The sequence below is a fragment of the Dromiciops gliroides genome, chromosome 4 (genome assembly GCF_019393635.1).
Source record: "Dromiciops gliroides isolate mDroGli1 chromosome 4, mDroGli1.pri, whole genome shotgun sequence".
Classification (NCBI taxonomy): Eukaryota; Metazoa; Chordata; class Mammalia; order Microbiotheria; family Microbiotheriidae; genus Dromiciops; species Dromiciops gliroides.
The window spans coordinates 133,292,565-133,298,564 of record NC_057864.1 but is presented as its reverse complement, the minus strand read 5'-3'; positions in this window follow the sequence as shown (position 1 = coordinate 133,298,564).

Genomic DNA, 6,000 nt, shown 5'->3' with positions numbered 1-6,000 from the left:
ATGAGCTGATGCAGAGTAAAATGTACTGTATACAAAATAACAGCACTATTGTAACATGATCAGCTGTGAATGACTTGGTTATTTTCAGCAATGCAATGATCCAGGACAGCTCTGAAGGACTTATGAAAAATACAATCCATCTACAGAGAAAGAATTTATGGTATCTGAATACAGACTGAAACATAATTATTTTGTTAGTTCCTTTATCTGAAGTTTCGTTTTTGTCTGTTTTCTTTTACAACCTGGCTAATGTGGAAATGTTTTGCATGACTATTCATGTATAACTTATATTGAATTGCTTGAGTTCTTGGGGGAGGGAGGAAGAGAATTTGGAATACGAAGTTATAGAAAATTGATGTAAAAAAAATTTTTACATGTAATTTGGGAAAATTAAATTCTAAAGAAAGAAAGAAAAAGAAAAAAAAACATAATATACTTGGATTTCAGTAAAGCATTTGACAAATCTCTAATGCTCTTCTGGATCAGGCCTGACTCACTCCAGCACAGTGTTTCAGATTTTGTGTTGAAACAAAATTAAATACTTATAGACCATTCAACACTTCACAAGAGTATGGAAAGTCTACTCAGCAAGGATACAGCACTAGTTCAGGTAAATATACATTTCACACCACACACATACACACATACCCCTTGTATCCATATAGAAATGTATTTGGTCAGAAGGGTGAAGGGTGTATTGTATCCAAAGGGTGTATTTACTTCCCACACCACTGCAACATATGTCAAATCTGAAGGACTTCAGCTCCTCATGAGCTGAATTTTTTACGCTTTAGATAACCAAGATGTATCAACAGCTGTAGCCCTAGTTTCCTAGGATCAATAAAAATCTTAGAGACGTCTTCCCTACATTTTAGGGGAAAACTAGCCCAGCTTATATGTCAGAGCCCCTATAGTTGAAATTGATCCTACCACACATGCTAATACTATAGAGAAGATAGACAGATAGGGGCTAGATGATAATAGTTGGTGGTCTTGGAAGCCGAAATAAAGGATCAGTGTCAACTTTGGAAGTCCCTATTCAAGTGCTTTAAGAATCTTTGCTTGGCCCTGTGCAGTTTAAGATTTTTATCAGTGACTCATATGACATGTTTATCAAATCTACAGATGACAGTCTCTGCAGTGTTTCCAGGACCTATTACAATCAGCATGATGTAATCCGAGAACAAGAACACTTGAAGGACAATACCATTTATAGGGGATTGCTCCAATTTGGACTCTGCAATAGACATTCTCCATGACAGCAGTACTGAACATCTCTGGTGAGCAAGTATTTCCCATGCAAATGATTCTCAGATTTATTCATCAGATCCTAGCCTTCATTCTGACCTCTAGTCTCACATTTCCTACTTCCTACTCAGCATCTCAAACTAGATGTACTATCAACAACTTAAACTCAACATATCCCAAACTAATCTCATTATTTTCCCTCCCAATCCTTTTCCTCTTCTAATTTCCCTATTATGTCATGGGTGTGCCACTTGCCCTAGGTGTCATCCTCAAATCCTCAACCCCTCGGGTCCAGTAACCAATCAACAAACACCCTACTCCCTACTCTAACACCTTACTCAATAAACTCTAGTGGCTCTCTATCACCTCCAAGATAAAAATATAAAATCCTCTATCTGGATTTTAAAACCCTTCATAGACTGGCTCCTTCCTAACTTTCCAGTCTTCTTATACTTTCTGCTCCTTCATGTACTCCAGTACCATTGCCTTCCTTGCTGTTTGTTCCTTGTACACCATAGTCCATCTCCAGACCCATTTTCTCTATTTCCCATGTCTGGAATTCTCTCTTTTCCTCCTTCCTTTCTCTCCCTCCCTCCCTCTCTTGTCTCTTTCTCCTCTCTCTCAGTCTCCTGACTTCCCTAGCCTCCTTCAACTGTCAAGTAAAATTCCACCTACACTAAGAAGTTATTCCTAATCCTCTTTAATGCTAGTGCCTTCCCTCTGAGATGATCTCCAATTTGACCTGTATATAACTTGTTTGTACATATTTTTTGTATGTTATATCCACCATTAAATTGCAGTTCTTTGAAGGCAGGGACTATTTTTGCCTTTCTTTTATCCATAGCACTAAGCATAATGTTTGGTACATAGTGGTGCTTGATAAGTGCTCATTTTATTGACTGAATTCTCTGAAACTAAGAATTGTTGTGGTTTTTGTTTATAGTGTTCAAACCAGAGTAACTTTTTAAAAAATTTAAGATAAGTATCTTTGATCAGATAGGAAGGAGAGTTAGTTTAAAAAGTGATTAGATTCTGGAAGATATTTCTCCAGGGATGCATGTTTACATTAATATTGCTCCAAGTAAATAATAAGCTCTATTTAAAAAAAAATATTTCTTACTTTGCTGTGGGATTTTGTCTTTTCTTACATGATTATTATAAAATATAAGCAGAAATTGCTTGAGTGAAGAGAATACCAATTAGCAAAGGGAACTCTACCCATAGGGACTTCTGAGTAGACATGTTTGTGTATTAACAAACTGACAGATATGAGGGAGTGAGGGCAGAATGCAAAGTATAGTGTTTCTTCCACATTGGAAAATGACCTGAGAAGGGAGACCAGTATGGTGAAGGGCCTTGAGAGTATGTGATATGAAGACTGATAAAGGGAACTGGAGATGTTTAGCCTAGACAAGGAAAGACTTCACTTGTTATGGTAGCAGTCATCAGGCATCTGAAGGTCTATAATGTGAAAAATGGCTTAGATCTGTTCTTAGTCCAAAGATGCAAAGAAGAAGCAATGGGTAGCTAGCAATATGTCTGGGAAAGTATGCCTATGTGTACATACACATGTATATATATTTAGTTAGCATTTATATAGTACTTCTATATGTCCTATAGTATATAAATATATAGATATAATATTAAATTTGCCTTTATGTGGTGCTTTAAGGTTTGCAAAGCAAATTATGTTATCTCATTTGAATTTATCAATAATAGCGTGAGATAAATATTATTATCTACATTTTGCATATGGGAAAACTGAAACAGAGAAAGCTTAACTATAACTAGTGTCTATGGCAGGATTTGAATTCAGCTCTTAAGACTCTAAGTTCAGCACTCTTTTCATTATGCCACCTAGAAGCTTCAAGGAAAAACAAACTTTCCTTCCAATGAATGAGAATCCCTGGGTTATGCTGAGTTCCCCTCCACTAGAGGTCTTCATGTAATCACATCAGTACTTGTTGAGGATATAGACAGGATTTGCTATCAGGTATGGGAGGTTCCTTCCAACTCTTGACATTCTATGATACCAATGTGATCCTGGGAAAATAAGTCACAACCTCTCTTGGCTTGTTTCCTCGTCTGTAAAATGACTAGATTTCTACATTTTTTTCTAGCTTTATCTCTGATGAACCTAAAAGTGTTATAGACTAGAAAGGTGAAGGCTATTGGGAGGATAATGAGGGTAGACCATTAGTAGGCCAGTTTGGTTGGTTCAGAGGTAGAATACAGTGGAATATTGGGGGTTTCATAGTTAATTTAATCTAGATAAATTTAAATGTATATAAAAATAAATGCAAATATCTGCAATTATAATTTCTACTTTCTAAAAACTAAATCTAAGCATAAACAAGAATATGCATATATTATTACATTGGAGAAGAAATTAGCACTGGAGTGTTTTCATCCAACAAAAGTAATATAATCAGACAAAACATATTTATTTTTAGGATTATTTTACAAATGTTATTTGACTTTTCCTAATCTATCTTAATTTGTTTAAAAACAGGGACATGAAACCTTGTACTAGAACATGGTGAAAGGAATAGAAATAATCTGGGCTTCCAATTTGGTAGCTATCCCTTATTTCCCCACTTCTGGATATGAGGAAGAACTTTTTAAATTCCCTATCACTCCAAACAGTCTGGGAGGTCTATAGAGGACAGGATTAGGTAACACACCTAAGAATCATCACACTACATAGCACTATAGGACTACTGGATTGCTACCGCTAAATTGATTCTGAAAATATTCCTCTATCAAGGAATTACTCGCACACATGTTCCAATCAGAATTTAGGTAAAAGTTTTTATTATTTGGCACCTGGAGGTATGGCTCGGAGAAGTCTAAACTTCAACTCCCTAAACAAAGGAGAAGATGATAATTTTATAGAGGAGAGGAGGGGGTGAGGGGGAGAGGCTTAGGACTGAAAAGTTACAGCTGTTTAGAAAATGATGATGCTAGCTAATTGGGGAGTGGGATATCTGAATAATAAAAATTCCACATTTCTAACATGAGATTATTGTTACTACCTGGTCCTTATCACATAGCAAATATGACTGGCTCCCAACTAAGCTTATGTTGTAAATTCAAGGCACCCAGCTTTCTGGATGGCTGCTTTGTTATCTGTTTGACTACCACTATCTGGTTAATTTACTACTTTGCTTTTTCAAGGAAAGAGTAATCTCTAACTAACCCCAGCAAGTTGATCAACCATATTTCTCCATGGTCAGCATGTCCCCCTCAGAGCCAGAGCACCCCTAACTAGACCCGGGCATACCAGGCTGCTACTATAGGATGTTCACTCTGAATGAGTCATACATAGCATTTTAGATTTGAAGCTGAAAGGGGACCTCAGATGTCATGCTGCCCTTGAGATCAAATAAATGACTTCAAGGTCATACAAATAAGATAGTGATTATCTGAAAGATTCAAACTGGGATCATCTCTATTCCAACTTCAAGATTCCAGAGGCAATTTTTCAGGGTCAGAATGAAATAAAAGGTGGCTCACTTTGTATTCTTACATGAACAAAAATAAAATAACCCACTCAAACATAACTGAGTAACTTCAAAATAATACTTTTGGCCTTTTTTTAATATAACCTTCTTTGAATATTATCTTGAACACTAGCAGTCTTTGTACTATCCAAGAAAACAGATTTTGTAAAAATTTGCCCATTATCAGTTTACAACTATTCAATTCAAAATTTATAATACTTTTTCTTGGAGTACATTTATCCATTCTCTAGTTTAAAAATCCTGGTAGTATAACATCTTTCCATAACCACCCAACATGCCTAACAAGTAGCCTTAGAAAACTCACTGAAAGCTGGTACAAAATAAATATTAAATCACATTACTAGCAAATCCCACTAAAAAACTCAGCCATCATTTTACACCACTGGTTTCTCTCCAGTCTTCACTCTCTGGCATAAATTTCACTTCAGATGCTAACCCATTCCATATTTTGAGTAATACATAACATGAAAATAAGAAATAATATCTCTAAACTAAGGGACTGCCTATGAATCAAGCAATGGCTGAATAAGTTGTGGCATGTGATTATGATGGAGTATTACTGCATTGTAAGAAATTATGAAATAGATGATTTCAAAGGCATAGACTTATAGGATCTAATGCAGTGAAGTAAGCAAAACCTGACCAAATTATACTAGTCAGCATAATTACAAAAATGAACAATCTTGAGGACTTTCATAAACTAATGAAGAATAAAATTAGCATAACTAGAAAAATGTATACAACTGTACACCTACATTATAAAAACAAATAATTTTGAAAATTGTAAGCTATCATCACCATTCGTGATTCCAGAGGACCAATGATGAACATGCTATTCATTACAGAGAGGTGATGACTGTGTACGTGGCTGTAAAGCCACTGAGGGAATTTGTTTTGCTTGATTACAAATACTTGTTGCAAAAAAAAAAAAAGTTTCTCTTTTATTTTCAATGAGGTAGGAGAGATTTCTTCACTCTCTCAGAGAAGTGGTTGCTACAGATGTGGAATGTTGCATATATTTTCAGATAAGGTCACTGTATTCTTAGCTTTGTTCTTTCTCACCAAGGGGTCTAATTTGCAAAAAGTCTCGCAAGTTAAAAAAAATCATCAATAAAATTTTCAAAGACGTAATGTCCATTTATAAATGAGCATGCACAAAGCTACGGGGGTTTATAATCTAGAGGAAAAATCCAAGGGAGTCTTAAAATGATGGAAGTTTCCTGCACAG